The sequence below is a fragment of the Monodelphis domestica genome, chromosome 7 (assembly GCF_027887165.1).
Source record: "Monodelphis domestica isolate mMonDom1 chromosome 7, mMonDom1.pri, whole genome shotgun sequence".
In the NCBI taxonomy this organism is placed as follows: Eukaryota; Metazoa; Chordata; class Mammalia; order Didelphimorphia; family Didelphidae; genus Monodelphis; species Monodelphis domestica.
The window spans coordinates 34122079-34147315 of record NC_077233.1 but is presented as its reverse complement, the minus strand read 5'-3'; the positions used below and the strand labels follow the sequence as shown (position 1 = coordinate 34147315).

The 25237-nt window shown below is 33.2% G+C and overlaps 1 long non-coding RNA gene across 1 annotated transcript in view; it reads left to right on the top strand.

Moving 5' to 3' along the window:
- The window catches only part of LOC130455422 (uncharacterized), a 117405-nt gene that overhangs the window by 25448 nt on the left and 66720 nt on the right, over positions 1-25237 (top strand). The window contains exon 2 of the long non-coding RNA XR_008913374.1: positions 17494-17598. This is a non-coding gene — a long non-coding RNA (uncharacterized LOC130455422). The remainder of the gene's footprint in view (positions 1-17493; positions 17599-25237) is intronic.

The window sequence follows — 25237 nt, the reverse complement described above, 5'->3', positions numbered from 1 at the left end:
TAGATGATTAAATACATGAAAATAATCATGATATGCATATATATGCAAACACCAATTATCATTGGGCAATCAGAAGTTGATTTTTGTTATACTTTGGTCTTTTGCTTTCTCCTTGTTCCTTTTGAAACTTATCATCTTAGACTAAGCTCTAGTTAATTAAAGAAAAAGATTTATGTGAAAAGATAGTGAAACTTTGTTCCTTGCTCAAGAGAGTTGGGACCAATACTAGGATAAATTATTTTATGCATTGTGTTACGAAAGTCACTATATTTGGTGTTTTTGCCTCATTGTGCGTGCATGTGTGTTTTAACAAGGGGGCATTTAACTGAAAGTATCTTTTTTCTAAAAACTATAGAAATGCAAAGATAAAAATCATGAATAATATATGTTTAGAAAAATGTTATTTCACGTCCTCTAATATTTCCATCATGTTAGTTAATGTACACTGTCACTTAAAAGACTACTGAAGGTGGTCAGGCTTGTTTATGGGGAAATCTTTCTCCTCTTTTAGTAACTGACTTCTTTGTACTTGAGATCTAGAATATTTTTTAGGACTTTGCTTCTGTAGAAGTCTCTATGTGATATAAAGCATGTCACATATAATGGCAGCATTTCACAATTTGTAGTTTCTTAATTTAAAAGCTTTAAGTGAATGCTAGTTATTGTTAGTCATGATTGGGATAGTTGTATGACCATAAAAAAGTAATTTAATTGCTCCAGACTTTAGTTTCCTCATCTACAAAATCAGAAAGTTGGACTAGATGATCTTTGAGATCCTTTCCAATTCCAAATCCATTTTGGTGTTTTTCAGTTGTTTCAGTTGTGTTCGACTCTTTGTGACTCCATTTGGAGTTTTCTTGGCAAAGATACTGGAGTGGTTTGCCATTTCCTTCTCCAGTTCCTATCATTCCTCTCTGAGCCTTAGTTACTTCATCTGTAAAATGGTAATAATTATAGCTCAAAGAGTTGTTGTAAGGTTCAGAAGAGTTATCATCCCCCATAGCACTCTGCAAATTGTATTCAAATGTCAGCAATTATTATTCAGATTGTGAGCTCCATTTAGACAAAGGTTGTCTCTTTCTTTCTTTTTATGTTTCTCAAACACTTAGCAATATCTGGCACATAATAGGACCTTAATAAATGTTTACTGATTGACTGTGTCAGTAAGAATAGCTCAAAGCAGCCATTTTGGAAAGCAGGCCTGGTGTCTTTCAAAGCTGGCTTGTTAATTTTCATGATGTTAGCTTTCAACTCATCAGTGGATGAAGCAACAATACTTTTCCAACTCTTATAATTACATCTGAACATGCTTGCGCGTGGGACCCAAGAGTCCATCAGCTTATTATAACTATGCTGCATTTCACACACCATCTTCATTATCTTGTACTAAAGAAGAGATTATGTACTCTTCTGTGGGTAATTTTAGATTGGCCACTCACACCCTGTAATGTTTATGAAGAAAACAAAACTTGGATGTTGGCCCTTTTAATTATAACTAGCAGAATCACTGCACCCAGAAATCACATAATCTCGCCACCATATTACATCTTTGGAGACATCTGCTTGCAAAGCATTAACAAGGAACTTGAAATCTAAAAACAAACTTTGTTCTAGATTGATTAGTTTGCTGAGCCCTGTTTCTGGAACACAGTTTCTCCAGGGATATTCCTCCAGCTTTTGAGAAAAGCTTAATGCTAAAAGTGATATATGTTTGATCTCAAGATATTTATGGCAATATTTATGACCACAGGGCCATTACTGTTGGTGATGAAAGTCCAGTGGCCAGAGAAGCAAAAAATAAAAATAAAAAAGAGAGAAAAAGAGAGAGAGAGAAAGAGAGACAGAGAGAAGTGTACTCAAGCCAGTACCAAAAGTGCTATTCATTGAAGTTTGAGAATGCCCAAAGGAGGGTACCTGAAATGAACAAAGTTCTTGAGAACATGAGGTTTGGTTGGAGTAACTGGACGTGTTTAACTTGGAGAAGAGGAAATTTTGAGATGTGGAGGAGAAATGGATGGGAATAATTACTGCATTTAAATGTTAGAAGGACTGTCCTTAAGAGGGGTAATGTAAAATATGCATATAATTATATATTAATAAATAATATATGAGGGGTAATATAGTAAAAAATGAGAGGGTTAAATTAAAAAAAATCTGCTTGGTCTTTGGTGTGCAAAATGAGGAACAATGGCTAGAAATTACAAATAAGAAGAGTTAGACTTTAGGTTGGGAAAAACTTCCTAAAAAATGAGGGTATCTCTGAACTAGCTAGTTGATTCTCCAACATGATAGTTTTCAAGCAGAAGTTGGATGACCACAAGTTAGATATTTTAGAGTGGAGATTGTTTTTCCGTCACGGATTTGACTAGATAATTATGAAGGTTCCTTCCAACTCTAAAATTCTACGATGTGCTAAAGTTTCTTTGACAAGAAATCTTTTGATAAATATAGTGTGATTGATTGTACCTGGGGAGCACTGTCATCATATTTAGATTATTCTTCCCGAATAAGTCATTACATATAAAAGATTGGAATTTTAGTCTGTTTAGGTCATCTTTAAATTGAATCATTTTCATGCTTTTTAGCTCTATTCCCATGACTTTGGGGAAATGTTCTGAGAATACTATAGAACTACCTCAGTGTGGTCAAAAGTGTTTGCCCTTCAAAAGATGGCGTTGTCTTCAGATCTCTTGCTTACGGGACAATGGGATTGCACAATTTGTCCCTAGATGCTCCAACAACAGAAATGAAACAAATCATTATTGGTCAGGTCTTAAATATTGGTAAGAATGTTTTGTCAGCAGATTTATAGTATAGGGCTATTCTCATTTAAAATATGGAAAAACCCAATGAAATTGTCAAATTTTGTGGCCAAAATAAAATTACTTACATCTCATGAAGCCATGCAATTCAAAAGGTCCCACCCTCTTTGTAGAGCTTCAGCCAACAATTCTGTTTTCCCTTCCCTAATGCTAATGTTTTCTGGAATTCAGGATGAGCTTTGAAAATAACATGACTCAAGATGACTGCTGGGAAACTGAAAGCAATATCATTGTGTCACATCAATTTAACTGAAAATACAAACAACTTGCAACATGTGAAAACTGACACTAGAACAAATGTTTACTACTCTCTCATCAGTTTTATTTTCAATAACTTAGCCCTAAATGACTTCTTTTTTAGGAAGGCTCTTAATATTGCTCATATTAGGTTAATAATGATTTTTCCTGGCATGAAAAAAAGAGGTAAATTTGCATATAAGTATGTCATAATGAGAAATTTTGGCAAAGGCTTATAAAACTTTTTAATGACTATGTTAAAAGAAACATGCTTCTATTGACAGGCTCATTCTGTCATTCTAATACTACTATTCATATTTTATTAATTGAAAATATTATTTTTCTACCCTCCCGAAGGATATAAAGTAATTATTACCAAAGAGTACCAAACATTACTTTGAGTAGTAAAAGACTAACCTACTTCAGTATTTCAGCCAGGCTCAGAGGGAAGTAATTTGCATCTATTCTTTTTATGAATAGAAAGTTAATAAAATTGATCATTTTGACCCAAATTAAAACTTTAAATAATTTTTTTTCTTTTACATGTTAGTACTAAGAGTAAAAAGGTTATTATTGTAATGAATCAAGCACCAGTATGATAGACTGTATAAAAGTAGAAATGATCAATTCATTTTGTATTTCCTCTAATGTAGCTCATTAATTGTTTCCATTTTGAATATTTATGAATTAGTTACTCGACTTTTTTTTTTTATTCCACCCTGACTCCCCATAGGTGGTTTTTAGGAGGTTTGGGCCAAATAAAGTAGAAACATAATGAAGAAAAGTGAAAAAAAATCCTCCTCCTGAGAGGATGTCAAACTAGAATTTTTTGTTTTCCAGTAAAAGAGACTATGAGATTTTTTTATTTTTATCAGGCTTCTTCTGTGAGTCCAGGCATAGCCACGATTTCCTAAACCTTCCACAGAGCAGCCTAGCAGAGTGTCTCATTAAGTGAGTTGTGCTGGATATGGTAAACAATGTTTTCTCTAGAATGTGTGGCATTGTGCCACAGACTGACTTCCAGCCCATCAGCTTGCAACTATGTCATGCAGGTTCAATGTCCATGATTTGCACAGCTAGCTTTCCGGGGTGGAGCTGATTTCTTGGGCCAAGGGGAATTTTGGATTGACAAAAAGGCGTAGATATGTATGTGTATTACAATAATGCTGGCTAAAGGGATGCTTACAAAGCTCCATCCAGCCTCCGGAGAGCCCAACAGAAATGTCTTCTGACTCCACAGTATAATAGTGAACAAACTTCTTTCGACCATAGAGGAAATGAATCCTTTTCTGTCTGGGTGTTGTAGAAAATGTACAAATGGGGGGTAGCTGGGGGGCTCAGTAGATAGAGAGCCAAGCCTGGAGATGGGAAGTCCTAGATTCAAATCTGATCTTTGACACATCCTAGCTGGGTGACCCTGGGCCAGTCACTTAACCCCCATTGCCTAGCCCTGACCACTCTTCTGCCTTGGAACCAATACACAATAAAATAAAAAAAAAAGAAATAAAAAATGTACAAATGGAATAGAATCACACCAGGGTGTAATAGGACAAATACAATTATGTTTCTTCTTATTTTTTTTGATAGCATTTAATTAGAGAGGTAGATGGTTAGTCACATTACCAAACAACCATAAACATAGATAAGGCATGAGAACAGTTTTATAGCAAACTCTTTCAAGCAAGTTGGTAGGACATAAATAGTCCGCCCTGTTAAAAGTAGACTCCGACAGCAGCTTTCGTGTGTGGTTCATCCAATAAGGCTCTGTTCGTCTATTTTTCAAACCCTTTCTCCTCAGGAACTTGACATTTGATCGGATTACCTTTGGATTTTGTTTGAGTCTCTGGTATGCCGGAGAAGATTGTCATCTTTTGATTTAAAGATAATAGATCCCAACATGTGAGACTGTGCTGGGAAGAGAAAACACTGTGACTCATATCTAAGTATCCAAAAAAGATTTTGTCTGCAGCGTGCTTTCTTACCTCACCGCTAGCACTGAAACGATCAAATGACTAGGTTCCATTATAAACACCGTATATTTATTTTATAAATGGTTTGGACATTCTTACTAGATGAAATGTAATAGTATCACAAAAGTCTGAGGTGATTTTTTCCCCCTAAGACTCTCAGCAACTGCTTATTTTAATTTTAATTCAAAAATTTTGCCAAAATGGAGCATCAGCTGTGCTCACAAAGATCCCTGCATGCTGAGATAATTCCAAACAGGTTAGATACCGATAGAACCAACTCAATGAGTTACAGAAATCAGGTAGGAAAGTCAAATAAACAAAATATACATAAATGCTGGCAAAGCATTTGGCCATTCTGAATGTAGCTAATAAGTTCCCAAACATTGCAACTTCTAATTTTAAAATTAAGTCTTCCAATTGCCAATTTCAAAAACTGTAATGAGTTAGAGTGGCCTTTTTATTATGCATGATTTTATGTCTCTGGATTTCAAAATTACCTAGCCTGTATTTTCAACTTTGCTACAATTTCCAGCCTGTTTTCATTTCTATTTTAAAAAGGCTAAACAGTAAGATGGGCCTCTGCTTTACATTCTAATTGCATATAACTGATTTGCACAGCAGAACAAAAAACTAATTTTCCGATTACGAATTGTGCACCAAGAAATAATTATTGTTCCACTAGAGGAAAAAAAATATTTTCTCATTCCCCCTACCATTTAGGTGAACCATTTGCCATTTTCAAGGTTGCTATCTTTTACAGACCACCATGCATTACTCTTAAGGGACTGAAATCATGCAGACAGAAACAAGAAACATACAACTGTTTTGACTACATTCTTTTGCTTGCAACATAACACTTGCCTTTTATTATTTTATCTTTCACAATCAAGGGGTGACTAAATGGATGCAGGTGGTGATGAAAATAAGAGCCATCCATCATTATTTATTAGGCATGAAAAAGATACACAATAATGTAATTTAATCTCAGAGCAGACAATTATTTCCACATATTGATAATACAATGTGAAAACTGTCAGGAATCCTAATATGATGTTTGGCTTTATTGGTGCACCACCATGAGCAATACAAATAATGAAATTGTATCAAAAAAGAAGAAAAAGGTAATTATTTGCATATGTCAATATCACTAGAAAAAAAAGGCGTTAGTTTCAAACTTTCAAGGCTTAATGATTACAATTTACAGATTCCTAAGAATTAAAATGGTAGAAATGTCATAAGTTAGTATTTTAAATACATTCATTGTTTTCTAGCAATCATATACAAATTTAAATATTTTTTTAATCTGGACATATGCAATTTATATGAATTATAGCTACATTTTAATGACACTATCTACAAACTTAATAAAATCCTGGTTATGTGATTTTACCATTGAATGAAAAGCTCCTAAGACCACCTAATCTGTTGAAATATTTGCAAGAGGCACACCACCATGGGGTCACATTCCAAAGATGCACTTTTGTTCACTTTAATCTAGTCAAAAGCTGCAGCACATGAAAACATTGTGATCTTTGCTTTAGGTAGCACGTATTAAATAAGCCTATTTTGAGCAGAAAATGGTCTTGATTATTGGTATGGAAAGATTTATACACATTTCTTAGTCTGTATAATGCAACAAAATGAATTATGGAGTAATATGTGATGTTTGAATGTAAAGTTATACAAAAGAGGGAAATATGATCTTCGAAAATCTTGAAATGAAGATCTGTGGCTAATGTTGAGAATAACCCTTTCTCTTCAGATGTTATGATTCATTTTCTTGCTATGTCTTTAAGGTACTCTTACATTGTGAGTGGGGAGATAACAATACGGTTTCATAGTAAAATGAAATGGCTGTTCATCTCTAGAGACTTGAATTCAAGTCATATTTAAGGGCAAAATGGAAAGTGAGTTTTAGTCCCTACTCGAGAGATTTCAGCTGTGAAAGTCCTGAGTAGTAATAAGTGGTAAATTATGATTATATTGCCGATTGGGAAAATGACTAAAAAAGACAATGACAAATTTTGGAAGGGCTAAAGGAAAACAGGTATATTGATGCTTAATTGGTCCATTCTGTCAGGAAAGAAATTTTGAATTATGCATAAATTATTATTAAAAAACTCTTGCTCTTCGGTTAAGCTATTTAGAGCCTGTCTATATTTTAAAGAGATAAGAAAAAGAGAAAAAGACCCAATAAGTAGGAAAATGTTCCCAATAATTCAATAAAATGGCAAAACACTAAAGGGATGCCCATCAATTGGGGAATAATGATTGAACAAGTTGCAGAATATGAACTTAATGGAATGCAACTGTTGTAAGAAAGGAGGAAAAAGAGAGTTTTCCAGAATGGCTTGTATGAATAGTATTGTGGTATTTTGCTTTACCATTTACATTGGCCTAGTCATATTTTAGGTTCTTTTCCTGATTTTGTTTACTTCATTTATATCATAGTAAAGTTCCATTTCATTGTTCAATAAGTTATTTCACCATCCTTCAAGTGTAGGGGACCTACTTTGTTTCAAAGTATTGGCTACTATAACAGGTACAGGATAGCTAGGTTGTCCAGTGGATAGCATGCCAGGCCTTCAGTCAGGAAAACCAGAGTTCAAGTCCAGTCTCAGACACTTACTAGTCATGTGACCCTGGGCAAGTTACTTAACCCTCTCAGTATTCTCATATATAAAATGGGCTAAAGGAGGAAATGCTAAACCACACCAGTATGTTTATCAGGAAAACCTCAGATGCCATCATCAGGAATTGGACATAGTGAAAAGACAAAATAGCAACAACCCCAACCCACAAATATTACTATGAATTTTTTGGTTTATATTGAACCATTCTATTTTTGATGTATGTGATTGAATATGCCCAACACTGGATTCTTAAAATCGAAAGTTATGGAGATTTTAGTTACTTTCTTAACATAAAACTTAATTGTGTTCCAGAGTGGTTGGACTGATTGGCAATGCCATCAATGAATAGCATGTCTATCTTTTTTGTCTGTGCCACTTGATTAAACCTGAGGCAAAATCTCAGTCAATTCTAAAAAATCATTTTTCTTATTATTAGTGATTTGGCTCAGTTTCCCCTATTGTTATCAATTTGTAATTCTTTAGAGAATTATTGGTTTATATTCTTTGATGAAATAAGACTGGTTCTTGGTTATCTACAAACGATGCTTTCACTTGGCAAGATGATAGATTAAGAAATACTCAGAGGCTATAACCATCCTCCAAATGATCACAGATGAACAAAAAACACCTCAAAAAGAATCCTGGAGTGGGAAAACCAAAAGAAGAAAGAGTGAATTAGGGCTCTTGCTCAGAACAACAGAAAGGAAGAGTAAGGAGGACTTATCTACTGGGGTGTAAGGAGAGAATGCTGAACAAATCTCAACAGAACTTGGACACAATATAGCTCAAGCATCAGGGGAAAGAGCAAAGCCAGCTTGTTCTAGTCTCAGCAGGGTAAGAACAGAAGCCATTATAAAACAGAACAGGCAGCACTGGGAGGGAAGTGGCTTTTAATAGGTCAGCAGTAAAAGAAGCCAGCCACAACCCAGCAGGGGCATCAGTGGGAAGAACTGAGCATAAGAAGGTCCAGCCTTGGAAGTATTGGACAGAACTCAATTTGACTCAGCATGAACAGCATCTGAACTGAACAGCTACAAACCTCCTCATAGTAGTCCAACCAGGCTGCCTCTGCAGAGTGCTCAATTTGGGACCAAGACAGCTGAGTCCATCAAGTGTGAGACAATACTCCCCCAACCCTAGGAATAGAGCTAACTAAGCTTTAGCATAAAGAAAAAATGAAAGGAAAAAAACAGCCCCACAATGAGCAAAACACAGAGAAGAATCCCAAAGTTAGAAAAAATATTTCAGTAACAGAGATGACCAAAAAAGTACAATCTCAGAAGAGAACAGAAGTACAAAATTTAAAATGTGTGAAGCCTAAAAGGAAAATATTAAAAGTGTCAAGTCCAAAATGAACCGTAGGAAGAGCTCCAAAAAGGGATAAAAATTCAAATAATAAATATTTCAAGAAAAATCAGAAGTGAAAATGATAAAAAAGAGCTTAGAACAAAAACCTCTTGAAGAAAACAGTTCCCCTAAAAGAAAATACAATACCTTAAACAGGAAAATATCTTCCTAAGAAATGATGTATAAAATATCAGAAAAGAAAATGATTCCTTAAAAATTAGAATGGACAAATAGAAGCTAATGATTTCATAAGACAGTAGAAAATAATCAAACAAATTCAAAAGAATGAAAAAATAGAAGAAAATCTAAACCCTCTCACTATAAAAACAAGTGATCTGAAAATAGATCCGGGAGATATAATCTAAGAATAATTGAATTTTCTGAAAGCCATGACCAATGAAAGTACTTGGGTACTATATTACAACAAATTATCAGAGAAAACTGCCTTAATGTTCCTGAACAAGGTGTGAAAACAGAAATGAGAAGAATCCACCAATTTTCTTTAAAAGAAATATCAAATTTGAAAATCTCAGGACTATTATGGGCAAACTGTAGAAGTCTCAAGTCAAGAAGAAAATTCTACAGGCATCCAGAGAAAAAAAGTAACAACAATTAAAATATTGTGGAACCACAGTCAGGATTGAATAGGTTCAAGTAGCTTCTACATTAAAGGACTGGAATATGTAAAATATGATATTCAACAAGGCAATGGATCTAGGATCACAACCAAAAATCACCTATCCAGTGAAACTGAACATAATACTCCAGGACAAGATATAGATATTTAATGAAATAGAGGACTAGGACTATTCCTAATAAAATAGCCTGAGCAAATTTGATAAACATCATCAATTAAACTATTTACATCCTTGTATAGGAAAGTGATAACTAGGATACTTAAGATTTTATGGTAAAAGAGCTATTTAAAATATTTAAGATAATCAAAGGACACAATGAGGTTAAACTGATTATGTTCCTAGCAGGGAAAAGTGATAATGAGAATCATATTTATGGTAATTTAGATTACTTTAAGATAATCAAGGAAAACAAGTGGTTAAACTGATTATATTACTAGTAAGAAGGTAATAATTAATATGTTTAAGATATCTATAATATTTGGAGTATCTAAGATATCTAAAGGACTTAGGATACTTAAGGTACTGAATATGCTTAAGAACTTGATCACTATTAGGGCAATGATAGGAGTATATATAGACATAGAGCAGTGAATAAGTGGAATACAATTAATGGGATGATATCCAAAGAGAAAAAAGAAAAAAGAAAGGGTAAGAAACAAGAATATACTAGGAAAAGAGAAAAGGAGTGATAGTTGGGGAGAAATTACCTCACATAAGGAGACATGTAAGAATCAATACAGTGGAAGAGAAGATGGGGTTTGTCAAAAGTGGGAATAACAACAACATTTATGGATAGAGACATATTTTACCCAATAGAAAAAGAAGGGGAAGAGAGCATGAAAATGGGAGGATGGGCAGATAAAAGGGACAAGGAACTCAAGGACTTGGATTAACAGAAGCAAAAACATTTTTTTAAATAGGGAAAGGCTGAAAAGAGAGAAAAAAGAAGGATAAGCAGGAGGAAAAAATAAGTGGAGATATGGAAAATTAATATTGAATTGGCATTTTTTTTTGAAAATTGGTTTCTCCCTTAATTTTAAAGCTACAAAATTGTCTTTCCCCAGGCTATGAAACTGTGTTAATCTCCCTTCTTTTGTCAAATTCTTTTGTCTTTGTTAAGGATAAGAGGGTTAAGGGCATATCACTGGCCTGGCTTATTCCTTATTTATCTGTAAATAAGAAATCTCTTAGGTAATGAAATCAGCCATCTCTAGTCACCATGTGGAGAAGTATTTGCTAAGCGCTCTCTCTCTCTGAAAACTGAATGGGAATAGAAGGGAATATACCTTTTTCTCAGTAGTACATTGCACTTTAACAAAAATGTAACCTATAGTAGTACCTAAAATCTCACAACCAAATGCAGAAAAACTCGCAATTAAACACCAAATTAGTATTCCTGATAATTAAAGAAGAGATTAATAATATAAAAAGTAAAGAAACCATTGAATTTATTAAGGAATTGGTTTTATGAAAAAACAATGACTCAATTAAATAAACCATTGATTAATTTGATTAAGAAAGAAAACTAAATTATCAATTACTGGTATTAAAATGAAAAGGGTGAAATAAAACAATGAAAAGGAAAATAAAGACCTTTTTAGGAGTTTTTTGTCCAATTATATGCCAATAAATCTGATAACCTAAGTGAAATAGATTATTTGTCTATATGTGCTAATTCTTTATATATCTTGGAGTGATACCCTTATCCTAGCTATTTGACTCAAGTATTTTTACCCTTCTTATCCTAGGCACATCAATTTTGTTTATTCAAAAATATTTAAATCTTATATTTTTGAAATGATTTGGACAATGATTGAACACTGCAAACTGGATCTTAAACTTCTTATTTCCAATTTTGAACTCATGTTTCTCACCAAACTCTTTCCACTTCTGGACTTCTGGACTCCACTTCACTATTAGTTTTGAGGGTGCAACCATCCTCCCAGTTATGTAAGCTTGCCACCTGGATGGCATTCTTTGTTTCTAAGGTTTTTTTTTCATCCCTCATATCCAATCAATTGCCTCATGCTATTGCTTCTACTTTCTAAATCTTTCTTTTATATGTCCCCTTCTCTCTCCTTACCTCACACCTAGAATATTTCAACAAACATTCTGATTAGTCTCCTTGCCTCCAATCTTTCCTGAGACCAGGCTTTCCAACTTTATTCACTTGTCAAGCTGACCTTCCTATATATTCCTGACCTTCTTATATATTCCTTCCTCATTTCTACTTACTGGCTTTTTTTTCAAGTTTCAGCTAATGTCCTATTTCTGTATCTTAGTCCCTTCTCTCTGTGAATTACTCCAATTTATCCATTAAGTATCTCTTTGTATATATTTACTTAGAAGTTGTTCTTCCTCATTAAACTCTGAGGTTCTTGAGAACAGGGACTACGATCTCTCTTCATTTGTACTTCCAAAACTAAGCATGTCCCTAAGTTCCTGAGACATAGTAAGTGTGCAATTAATGTTCATTGACTTGATTTCATTAACTTTTTGTTTTTGTGATCACACATATTCTTTATTCTGGATAAAATTTACTTTGGCGTTTTAAAGGCTTTGTTACATTTATTATTCTGGTTTCTAATTCTTTTTGAGTTTATTATATCTGTTGTAAATTGTTGACTAAATCTAACTTCTGTCAAATTCCAGTTCAGTTTCCCCATCATTCTTCTCAAATAACAAGTTCTTCCTCCATTAATTTATGTCCTAGGATTCTAAAACACTGGGTTATTAAGATCTCTTATTTCTGGTTCTTCCTTGTTTAGTTAATTTTACTGATTTGTAAGCAATACCAAAGAATTTTTTAAAAAATCCCTGCCTTCTCTTTTAGAATCAATGCTCAGTATTTTTTTCCAAGGCAGAAGAGTGGTAAAGGCTACGGAATTGGGATTAAGTTGACTTATCTAAAGTCACTCAGCTAGGAAGTGTCTGAGGTCAGTTTTGAACCCAGGACCTTTTGTCTTTAGACATAGCTCTATATCCACTGAGCAACCTATCTGCCCCAAAATAGTTTTTAATAATTATAGCTCAATAATATTACTAAAGTCTAGAAGGGATAATCTCTCTGTTCCTATTTTTTTCATTATTTCCCTGAAGTATTTAGACCACATTTTTCTCCAAATGAATTTAATTATTTTTGTTTTAGTCCTATATTTCTTTGGTAGTCGTTTTCACATTTTTGTCAATGACTTCAGTAAAGGCATAGATGACCTGATTATCACATTTGCAGATGACATCAAGCTGGAAGGAATGGCTAACATGTTGGATGAAGGAATTAGGATATAATACAGTGCCTAACAGAATAGAATATTGGCCTGAATCTAATAAGATAGGCTTTAATAAGGATAAATGGTCTCACACCAACTAAAAAATTCAACCTCAAAATATAAAATGAGGAAGGCATCACTAAAAGCATAAATTAATCAGGAAAAATATATTGGAGCTTTAGAAGACCATCATCTTCTAACATATATATATATATATGTATATATATATATATAATTTAAAATTTTTATTCTAAAATATAATTTTATGATACATATAATAATATAATATATATTTAAAAAACAAACATCTTTAGTTTCTAAAATACATATTAGAAATACCTCATCCTCATCCTCCAAAAATTGTTGTTCTCTCATTTCTCTTTCTTTTTTTATTTCTCTATTTTCTTCCTCTTCTTCTTCATTCATCCTCTGAAGTAAAGGACATAATTGCACTTTATTAAGACTTCACCAAGGTATCCAAACAATGCCCCATCAATGCATTTTTCTTTATTTGCAAACTGATATTCATGTAGCCATCCACAGCTACCAAGTGACCTTTCTACTCCATTATAAAGATATAACACTTTAGCATAACATAATATAATAAATATAATATAAAAGAATCAATGGTGTGATAACAATGAGTCATTAGTGTGACTGTCCATTCAACCCAGTTCCATAATGTCTGCTGCCTGATACTCTCTTTAGACCACCAATTTTTTGTTATTGTTGTTCTTTTTAGACCACAGTAGAATATCCTGAAATCATCTCCACCCCTTACCCCCATTCTAATCCATTCATGGACTATAACATTCTGATTACTGGATTATCCAGTACAAAACTACATGACTCAATAGAGCCTGTAGACTACCCTTCTGAGACAATTTTTGTTATCCCATCTATCTACCCATCAACCAATGTCATCTCCTTTCCATCTGAGCTGGCATGGAGATGTGTACCATCCCTTTTGTTTTCAACTTCTTGCTCAGAGAACAGTGAAAAGCTCAATATTATCATTATTTATAGAATATTTTATTATAGAATATGGAATTATTTATAGAATTTATAGAATGTCAATTGACTCCTCCATGACTCCATTCACTTATTTTAGTAACTTTTTAAAGAAAAATACACTTACCCATTCAGCACTCCCTAATATATGTACTTTACATATTATCTTATTTGACCTCAACAGTCCTGAGGGGAATGTATTATTATTGCCTTAATTTTAAAGATGACATAATTGAGGCTAAGAGAAGTTAAGTGACTTCCCCAGAATCACCCAGCTAGTAAGGATCTATGTCAGAATTTGAACTCAGTACTTACTAAAACCATTTCTATTGCTCTATCAATTGTACCACTTGCCCTTCTGTATGACAGGACCATCTTTTTTTTTCTTTGTATTTCTATTCATAGCATTTAGTAATGTGTTTGGCACCTATTTTCTAATTAGTAAATAAATTATTTTTATTCATTTCAGTAATTCACGAGAGCCAATAAAGCTCATATAAATTTAGTCTGTATTGAAAGAACATAGAGGTAAAGAAAAAAAAAAACCTCATCACACTCTTCCTTAGTCAGATCAAATCTGACTCTGTGTTTGCTCTCTCAGACTCCAATCTTCTGATAGGTTGGATCCCCATAGCAAAATTAATTGCATCTTCTTTCAGCGTTCTTAGAGTAACCTTGAGGATTGGAGGACGTTTCTAATACTGCTCCTGGTTCCCCATCCACTGTTTCCCCCTCCACACTGATCAAAATTGATTACTGCCTAAATATCATTTATATCAGTTGATAGTTTAATGTCAATTATCTAGTTAACATCAATTAACTTTCACAAGGAATATTTTATGAAGAAGTAAAGAAAGAAAAAAAACATTGATTTGGGGTACATGTCTTTCCTCTCTAAATGTCCTTTCCTACTCAATCCTTGCGCAAATGGGATAAAATTTAAAGTTGTTGATACAAAACATTTTCCCCACCAAATTAACATATGGGTATAACCAATAATGGATGACATTCATTTACTTGTACGACATAATGTTCAAGATATTGAGTTGGTCCATTCTTGGGCACGGTTAAGTTGGTTGTCCTGATCTAGAACTTGCTCCTTCCTACTTTCAATCTTTTGAAATTCAGAAGGTCATAACATCATCAACTCAATTCTGATACTTATTCACCTTAAAATTTGAAATAATAATCAATAAACATTTATTAAATACCTCCATCTCCCATGCAATGGTGCTACAAAAAGAGGCAAAAGATTGTTCCTTTCTCAAAGAACTTACAATCGAATCAGAGGGAGAAACCAGGTGAATAAATATATACAAAAAAAGCTATATACAAGATCAACAGAAAGTAATTATTGGAAGTAAGGCATTAGAATTAAGGTGTTGGGGAAGTCTTCTAGTAAAAGAAGGGATGTCAGTTGAAACTTAAAGGAAGGAATAGGGGAGGGAAAACATTCCAGGAAAGGGGAAAAGCTATAGAAAATTCTGGAGACAAATGGCCAGGAGGCAACTGTCACTAGTTTGAAGAGTATTTGTTGAAGAGTAAGGTGGAAGAAAACAGGGAAGGCAGGAGGGGTTAGGTTATGAAGGGCTTTTTGAAGGTCAAACAGAGCATTGTGTATTTGATTTTGGATGCAATAGGGAGTCACTGGAGTTTCTGGGGTTCTATCATTGATGATCTTTTGGAGCAGTTACCCTTTGATTCAGTACCCTCAGTTCCACTGAGCTCTTCATTACTATTCCCAGTCTTTGTGTGTAATTGTGTACATCTTACAACAAAACAATCATATACAATCATACATACAATCAGAGTACTTCTGGGAGAAAATAGAAGGCTATGGGCTTTATAAGGAAGGATTTGGTTCTCTCTCAAGTGAATCTGATTGTTTTCTTATTTTTGATGATATAGACTAATGTGCAAGTCCTTGTTCAAACAAATAATCTTTATAAAAACAAGTCCTTTGTGAACATATGCATGTATATAAACATATGTTTATATAGGTATATATGTATTTATATAGGTATATATGTATATACATATATGTATATATGTATATCACACATGAATGAACATAAATAAATGTATGTACATACATATATACATACATATTTAAGTAAACATATGTGTATGGGTACGCACATATATAGACTTTGAAGTTGACAAGATGATCCTATTTTTATCCTCACAGAAACCTGTTTTATATGCTATTATTTCCCACATTTTATAGATGAGAAAACTGAGGCTGAGGGAATTTAAATGACTTGCCTAGACTCACCGACTTATTAGATGTCTAAGGCTGGATTTGAATTTAAGTATTTCTTAATTCTAGTTCAATGTTTTCTCCATTGCACCACTGCTCATCTTATATGGTATGAAGACGTGAGTTCAAATCCTGTTTCAGATGCTTATTGTGTGGTGTTGGGCAACCATATAATCCCTTAGCTCAAGTTTTCTCAGCTATAAAATGGGGATGAAAATAACATTATTTTCATATGAATATTATATTATGAGAATTAAGTGAGATATACATAGAAAATATTTTATAAAACTTAAAATCCTATAGAGATTTAAATTATTAGTACAAGTATTAGGTATGAGATTTTTCCAGATAAGGAAAAAGTGAAGAGTCTTCATAGATAAGCACTAGATCTAAGAGTCTGATAGACTCTGAGTTTTTGTATACTAGAAGTTACTGAAAATGTAATTATTATTATGGGTAAATAGTAAGGAAGTTTTCATTTCATTGCATTGACCATGTTAATTTTATTTTATTTAGATTCCATTTTGCTCACCCATTTCAAGCACTCTTTGAACATAATTACTTTCTTCAAAGCTTTTATTGGGGGGATCCAAGTTTCCAGTTCCAGGGTTAGAACATTCTTCATATGTAAGCAAAAGATCCTTTTCAAATACAGAGCACTTTGGAACCCATTGAAAAGGGGAAAAAAGGTTCTTCTTAATATTACCACTTCTCCTTAAGTACTGAATGTCTTATTGACAGGTCTCATACAATGAAACTTCTAGGGAAGGTATGAGATTTCTCCTTCATGGTCTAACCCAGGGGAGTTGGCTTTCCTTCTGTGGCAATAGGCTTGTTTATTTGAAGGTTCATTTTACTACTCAATAATTTACTCCATCTCAAATCATCCCAACGGTTATTTAATTTAAAATCCAATGGGCCATTTTGCTTTTCATTCATTTGTAATTAGAGCTGAAACAAATATTTGTGCAAAGGAAATTTTATGACTTTTGGCATAATTCAGCTTGGAGGGAAAGATGGGAGGCTACATGTCCACAAAGTTTTAAGGTGAAAAAAATACATCAATAGACAGAAAAGTAACCCAGGAAATTTGCACAGAAATGACCATAAGTCATTTCTGAAAAACGTAGAACCGAAAAAAATATTATAGAAAATGCTGACAAATTGTTCTGAGTAGCTGAAATTCTATATCACAAATATTTTTGTGAAATAACTGACATTTTGTGAAGATCAGAACTACTGCAGAAATTTGGCCAAGTCGGAATCAAGTGATTTCACACAATTGTTGAACTTTTCTCTGTTGGAGGTGTTCCCGGCCAAATGCTTCATTTTGGGAAGTTTCCTGGAGCTTCCTCATCTGCTGCAGAAAAGCATTTAGAGACTCTTCTGTGAAAAGGAGATTGCTGTTGAGGTAAGTATTCCTGGTTGTCTTTCAATGTCTCTTTGGACCCCAAGGCTTAGATCCTTAGTTCCTTCTGCTCTCATGAGGGCTATGTCAAGCTCTCTTACATGATTTTGCTCATAGATGACCAGGGGTATCTCTCTTTACTCTTTTACCTTCTCCCTCAAGCCAGTCCTTTATCTCTTGAACTCAAAAATTAATATCTAAATTTAGACACTAACAGTATGGTAGTGAACATAGAATTTCTCATCTTTTTCCACAGGCTTTTCTTCTTGCTGAAGTTATCCATCACTGAATGCCAAATTCTAGAGTCATCTTTACTATCTCCTAATTTCCTTGTCTTTCAATAACACAACTGCTTTCCATTTTTTCTACTCAACTAATGTGTTTCTTCTTTAGACTCCTATTATCAGTTGACCTCTCTCATCCAATCTGCCTGGCTTGTTGAAGGACACAATGAACATTTATATTGAGTTTCTATAGATAGAGACCTCTACGGGTGTACAAGTATGTTCTAGACACTGTGGTTAACTTTATTCCTTGACCCTAAATTATCTAGTACAGATTTTTATATATCACTGGTTATAAGACCTCCTGGAAGTCATTTAATTTCCCTATACTCTAGGCCAAGAATATAGTTTGCAATTTAGCAAAACCAAATTATATATTTTGAATATATCTGACAATATATAGAACCTTACAGCTTAATGGTACCCTACTCTTTGATGAAAGGAGGTAGGTATATTTATACCATTTTTCTCCAGGGCTAGGCTTAGAACTATAATATACTTTGTGGGCAACTAGATGGAGTAGTGGATAGAGTCCCAGGTTTGGAGCCAGGAAGACACCTTCCTGAGCTTGATACTGGCCTTGGACACTAGCTATGTGATCCTGGGCAAGTCTTTTAATCTTGTCTGCCTCACTTCCTCATATGTAAAATGATACGGAGAAGAAAATGGCACACCACTCCAATATCTTTGTTAAGAAAACCCCAAATGGAGTCATGAAGAATTGGACACAACTGAAACAACTGAACAACATATATTATGCAATGGTTTCACACAATCAGTTTTGTTATATTCTTTCTGTTTGTGTTTTTGGAGTAATTGTGTGTGTGTGTATATTTGCTTCTGCTTACTTTACATCAAACCTTACTTTACATCATCTAAGTTTTCCCATGCTTCCGTGAATTTCTTTTATTAATTGTTTCTTATGGTACAATGATATTCCATTATCATTGCCTTCATATACCTTAATTTGTTTATTCATTCCTTAAGTGATAAGTCACCTGAATTATTTTCAGATCTTTGTTACCATGGAAAGTTCAGCTAGGTAAATTTTGGTCTAAATGAAACTTTTCTGGGTCCTATGTAGCTGTCCACCAGGATGCTGAGGTCTACCTCGTGCAGTCATCTTGAGATCTACCTCGGTCCTTCTTCTGTTCTCACCTACTGGAAATAATAATTATCCTGACCTTGACTTCCAAACAACTCAAAATCTCACCCTACCTCTTCACCCCACAGGATTTTTATTAAACATTGGCACCCTTCCCTAGGTCTGCATCTTCTTGATGAATTAGTAAAAGTTTAATAAAACTCACCGAATGCCAACAGTTAGTTAGGAACAGACCATTCTGCATATCCAATTTAGGTAATCAATAGGCTACAATGGCCTCTTCGATGCAGGAATGTTATGATCTGTCCTACTAACATGGGTATATTTGTCCCCAACCTTGTACCTCTTACTTTAAGAATAACAATGAAATCCACATAATTTTTGCTAAGGGAAAGAATGTGGCATTTTGCTGTGATATAGCTCCACTTGCCATTGAGTAAATCAGAATGCTGTTCCTGGGGGACACCCCCCTCCCCACATATATAAACACATACACAGAGCATTTCATAAAAGCATTCTAATTGATTGGAGAAAAGAGTAAGGAAATCATTATCTTCTTTTCTTCTTTCACCTCCTCTTCCTTCTTCTTTTTCTCCTCTCCCTCCTCCTCTCCCTTCTCATTTTCTTCCTTCTTCCCTCTTCTTCCTTCTCTTTTTTGCACAATTTCTTTTTTTTTTCCATTTGGGATAATTTTCCATTAAGCGAGTTTATGTTCTCTCTTTCAGTTGAGGTAAGGTCAAAATACTTTATTCAATTTGGACATTTTCAGTTATATACTGATCTTTCTAACTTCTAGGATTTCTGTTTGCTATCTACTCAGATAAATAAGTTTACTTATTACTAACCATCTGTGATGGTTGTTTTGTGTAACTAGTATTTGTTGGGGAAGAGTGAGCTAGTAAGTAAAGGTAAAGGTTTCCTTTTCTACTTTATAGGGATAGTGGTCTACAAAGTGACTTTGTCTTGAACAATTATACCACGTAGGCCAGCAAAATTCAGTAGGGAGGGGAATATAAATATAAAATTCCATTGCTTTTTTTTCCCTTTCTGTTCTGTTCTCTGTAGTAGAGTGGGCAAGATTCTGGAGCCATCTCTACATGTCTCCCCTTGAACCACCTGTTTATTTATGTAAAAGCTTATAAAATTTAAGTAATTTTTAATTTTTCTATCACCTTGATCTCTTTATTTTATTAGGAATTCTGTACTTAGCCATAGCTGTAAAAGGTGCTTCATTACTTTTCTTTAATAAAAAAATTAAAATGACACTTTATATTTAAGATAATGTCCATTCAGGAATCATTGGATTATGTACTATAAGATATTGGTCTCAATATATTTTATCTTTGCCAGATTGCTTTACATATTTCCCCCTATAATTCTTAATAAATTAGGGAATTCTTTCCCATATTGTTTATATTCTTGTTTTTATTGAATGTGAGCCAAATTATATAGTCCTTGATTTTCTATTCTATTCTATTTATTTTAAAATGAAATATTACATGCATTCAATTATTATATTTTAACTTGATTTAAATAGTGAAAGGGTTATTTTCTCTTTGTTCTTATTTTCTTATTGTTTCTTAGAGATTCTGATCATTTTATTTCTCCAAATGAATTTTATTATTTTTCCTACTGTAACCAATAGGTAATTTATTAGTATTGCACTACATCTATAAGGTAAATCAAGTTTCAATCCCAAGCTTGTAATAAGTGCAAAGACACAAAAAGGGAATGGTTCCTTCTTTCCAAAAAATATTAGAAACTATTCTTTCTATGCTAACATATTTGATAACATTACAGAGGGGGAAAATACTCAGTAAGACTTTAGATCTCCCATTAAGACAACAAAAAGGCATGAGCCTCCCACAAAATGAAGATAAGGCATTCCATTTGCCTCCTGACAGAGAAGGGATGAATTTAAAATGCCTAAAGAAATATACATTTTTGACCATAGGTGATATGTGAATTTATTTTGCTAGGCTGTGATAGATATATCTGTTGAAAGATTTTTTTTTTCATTTTTTTAAACTTGCCCAGGAGAAGAGAAGGGTAGGGGGAGAAAGAGATTAATTAAAAAAAACACTTGTTACTTAGAGTATAACCAAAAAAACTCCAAGAAAATCAATCAATTAAAAAATAAAGGGAGGAATCTTGAAAATTAAATGATAGATAGAATAGAAAAAAAAATATCATAGAAATGATAAGCAAAATAGAAGGCAGAATCTCTGAAAGTCCTAACAACACATATGTAATTTATTTAATCTATTTTGAAATAGAGGAAATCACATTTCTGAAGTAAAAAAAGTTGTTTTAAGTTCTTTTTTATTCATGTCTAATGAATGGTATTCAACTAAAGAATTTAGAAGTAGAAATATATTTTAAATGGTTCCATAAGCAAAAGAGAGAAAAAAATAATAAATTTGACAAAAATATTGCACAATAAAACATAGTAAATAACACAGAAATCAATAGAAATTAATGAGGACATTAAAAGAAGAAATGGGTGAAATTTAGAGTAAGTGCAACATGGAATTGACAAATAAGTCTAGGACTTGATTTTCAGGAGAAAATGATAAAATGAATCAATTTAGCTACTTTAATTCTAAAAAGGAGATTTTCTTTTAAAGAAAAGCTAACAATCCCTCTATTTTTCTTTTTAATTCATGTAGATTTTCAGGAACAACTTCATTTCTCTGAGGACTCTTTCAGTAATAACCAAAAAATTTACATATGAAGTCTCAGAATTATCATTTGCATTTACACAGCAGTTAATTCATATTATTATAGGATCATAGATTTGTTTTATGTAAGAAGTCATTAAGTTCAAATGCTTCATTTTATAGGGAATAAAAATGAAGTCCAGAAAAGTTAAGTGAATTATGCAAACTTATATATGTAATGGCGAAGGCAGAGATTCGAAGAGAAGTCTGATGACTCTGAGTTTAGTACTCTTTCATGACTATGCTTTGTTCTTTGATCCATTTGTTATTAAAGATGACATTATTAAGTTTCCACTTCAGTCTGTATTTTTTAATGTGTTTCCGGTATTAATTGCTATTTTAGTTCATTATTGTCTTTTAAATAGATATTTTATATTTTCCCCATTTAAAAATAATCCATGTCCTAAAACATGGTTTGCTTGTACAATATGATGTTGAAAAGTACATATATTCCTTAATATTTCCATTCAGATGTCATAAATCATTAAAAGTAATTTTCAGCAGCCTATGAAGTACTATGTTTTCTTCATTTTTGACTTCCTGTTAATTTTATCTGGCTCTGAGAGAGAAATATTACAATAGTATCTTTATGTTCTTTTCAAAATTCAGTTAAAATTTCAGTTTTAAAACTTAGATAACATAATCTTTGGAATACACATGTTTTATATTAGCACTGTTTTCTATGGTACTTTTAAGAATGAAGTAGTTTCTCTGTTTTCTCTCTTGATATAGCAAATTTTTATTTTTAATAAATTGCAACTTAGTTACTTGAGACATAGTAAATGTGTCAGTCTCTTATTTCCATTCACTATGTCTATTAAAAACTTTATTTAAAATTTTATTTTGTTATATCAAAATTCTCATGTAACTCCTTTCCTCCCCTTTTTGCATTAGAGAAGGCATCCTTTGACAAAAAAAAAATATATATATATGCATATATATATGTATATATAAAACTTTGTCTTGATTAGTTCTATCTATCAGTTCTTTTTCTGGAGGTGGACATACACAAGTCATTCTTCCAAAAATATTTATGTTGCTCTATACAATATTCACTCTCTCTCTCTCCTCTTTTTACTTTTTATAATTTCATATCTTTCCATTTTAAGAAATTAACGTGCTTGTCAATTTTTACTACACAGTAGCAGACATCACAATCATATGCCACAATGTGTTTAGCTATTCCCCAGATGATGGATATCCCCTCAATTTCCAGTTCTTTGTCAGAGCAAAGAGAGCTGATATAAATAATTTGGAAAATATAGGCTCTTTTCCTTTTTCCTTGGTCACATTAGGAACTAAACCTAATGATATTTCTGGGTCAAAAAGTAGACAGGGTTTTATAACTCTTTGGGCATAATTCCAGATTGCGCTCCAAAATAGAAGACTTAATTCACAGTTCTACTCATAGTGACTTAGTCTTTTTATTTTTCCACATCCCCTCCAATTTTTTTGTCATTTTGCCCTGTTAACATTTTAGCCAATCAGATAGGTGTGAAATGAAGTCTTAGAGTTATTTTGCTTTTTATTTACTTAATCAATTACTTACAATACTTATTTCATATATTTACATATAACTGATTTTTTTTCTTCCCCAAACTGTATGTTGATTTCTTTTGGCTATTTATCAATTGTTAAATGGCTTATATTCTTATAAATTTGACAGAAGTTCTCTCCATATTTTGATAAGAGCATGCCTATTTTGTATCTGTTTCTTATATGTATCCTTATGTTTCAATTCCCATTCTTCTTTTTTTTTTTGGATTATTTGATCTAGTCATTATAAAGTTGTATCTTTCTCATGCTGTTTCATTTTTTTGCAGTTCATTATCTCTTTAATACACTATCCTGTTCTTACAAAGAATTTTGCTTGTTTTATGTAAGTTTCTCCTTTAGATACTTTCTCTTGTTCTCCTTTGCCTATTTTCTCCTAAGTTTTAAAATTTACTTAAGTTTTCATTTCTTTTTCTTTTAAAAAAGTTTATCTATTTCTCCTCTCCTTTTGATCATTCATTTTCCTAGACAAGATAGTCATTTAAAAAAATCTTGGTTTCCCACAACAGCATCATATTGATTGAATGAAAGAAAAAAAATAGTTATTAAACACAACGTGCAAAATAATGGAAAGAAAAATAGAAAAGCAAGATGGTTACTGATTTGAAGGGGCTTGCATTATAATGGATAATCTTGATTATTTTTATTCCAGACTCATTGGTGATGTCCTTTTCCAAGGAATTTTCATTTGTTTGTCCTTTTATTTTTGTTCCTAGGCTATTTAAAATTATCCCAGTCACTTACTCATTTTGATTCTCTGTGTGTCCTTCATGAAAATATATTTTCTGGAATTCCAAATATTGAGCTCCTTATTCTAATCTGCTTTTATATTATTGAATCTTTAGAACTACCTCCAATTTCCCTTTTATGTACAAATAAAACCATATATGTTTGTATAAACACGTTTGTGTTTATACTTATTTGTTTTTAGTGAGGTAATTTTTTTTCTGCTGTGAATTACTCTTAGCAATGTCAATTTGTGAAGAAAGCAGTATTATGTGGTAGAATTCATGTTATATCTCAGAACCCCTGTTCTTTCCATGAACCTTCACTATTCCTAAGATGAAGCTTTCCTTAATTTGAATCTTTGCCCACCACTTCTCTGAGTAAAGACCATCCATGAAGACATAATCTTTCCCCCTGAGGTAGGATGTAGTATTGGGAAGTACATCCCTTGCTTGGGGTGAGTCCAGAAGAAACTCATAAGATTCTGTCTCTTTCCACAGGTATAGATATCCCTCCACCATAGAAGTCTTCTTTTATGGAACAAATGGCTTGGGATTGGGAGAGTTCCCCATACCATTCCTCCTGCTTCTAGGGAAGCCCTCAGAGCCATCATCCCAGAAAGCAACTTCTGTGGATGATAGGCCCACCATTTCCTCTAATCAACTGCCACTTACAAAACAGGGAAGTCAACCTAGCTAAAACAATACCTTGATCTTGGGGGAGACAGAAAGCAACATGTGCCAGGCAAATAGAAATATGACAACGACCTTAACTACTATCTCTTCATAGACCTTGATGGAGATAGTCAAAGATCTTGAATCCAGGAACATTTAGAATATTCCCATTTCCTATGTCACCAAACTTGCTTCCAGTCAACCTTCATAGCTATCATTGAAGGATATAATCATTGTGGAATAGGGGACTACTTCCTTATTGTTACCATCAACAATTTCTGATCAACTGACATCAATGGACAGATATGTCCAAGAACTCTGGGATTGTAAGCTTTTCTCTCCATATTCCAGATCTATAGTTTTGCATTTAGTCCAGACCTCTCAGTGTTCATCTTAGGAGGTAACTCCTATGGGAAAAGGACCATCCTGCCATATCAGTTACTAATCACAGGCTGGCCAGTGAGCTGAAGAAACAAAGTGCCCTGAGGGAACCACTTTGATTACCACCTCTTCACAGATCCTGATAATAATGATTAATAGCTAAGATTTATGTAATGTATATTACATACCAGGAACTGT